Raw genomic sequence first — 621 nt, 5'->3', positions numbered from 1 at the left:
CAACGAGCATTGACTGTTTCAGACCGAAGCCCCCTGATCGGCGTTGTGGAGTCAGCGTAGACTTGCCCTCAATCCGCAGCGAACGACCGAGGGAGCGGAGACGGCGGCGATTCCGCGTGTTGGCGGCGGGAGTGCGCCTCCAGCCGACCCTCTCCGTCAAGCAGAACGAGCGCAGAGAAGAACGACACGGGCGAATTCTTTTATCGAGAGGGAGGGAGGAAGAGGGGATGAAGAGAACGGGAGAGAAAAAAATACATCGGGGCGAACTCTTGATACAAAAGTGGGAGGGAAGAAAAAGGATAATAAAAGTGATAAAAGGGAGAGAAAAACGATGTCGCTTTGTTTTTGTTTTCCAGAAAGATAGTAAATACAAAGGATAAAGAGACTGATGGAAAGAAGGAGAAGAAATAAGGGGAGATAAGGGGAGAAAGCCACTGCAGAGACATCGATTGAAAGAACAAAGGTTGCAAAGGACCGTCGCGAAAGAAGCGGAAAAACAAAGCAAACCGAAGTACGATGCAGCGGACGAAGGCGCGGCGGCGGGGCTCAGCGCTCCGCGGATCGACGAGGGTCGCTCGCGAAAGCGTCGTAAAGACTCGAAGCCTTCCGAAGCACGGCACT

At 52.8% G+C, this 621-nt stretch overlaps 1 long non-coding RNA gene across 1 annotated transcript in view; it reads left to right on the top strand.

Moving 5' to 3' along the window:
• Positions 1 to 621, top strand: part of LOC119586723 — a 3,562-nt gene that overhangs the window by 759 nt on the left and 2,182 nt on the right. The window lies entirely within an intron of this gene.

The sequence above is a fragment of the Penaeus monodon genome, chromosome 21 (genome assembly GCF_015228065.2).
Source record: "Penaeus monodon isolate SGIC_2016 chromosome 21, NSTDA_Pmon_1, whole genome shotgun sequence".
In the NCBI taxonomy this organism is placed as follows: domain Eukaryota; kingdom Metazoa; phylum Arthropoda; class Malacostraca; order Decapoda; family Penaeidae; genus Penaeus; species Penaeus monodon.
The sequence above is the reverse complement of the archived record's forward strand: the minus strand, read 5'-3'. Positions and strand labels throughout refer to the sequence as shown.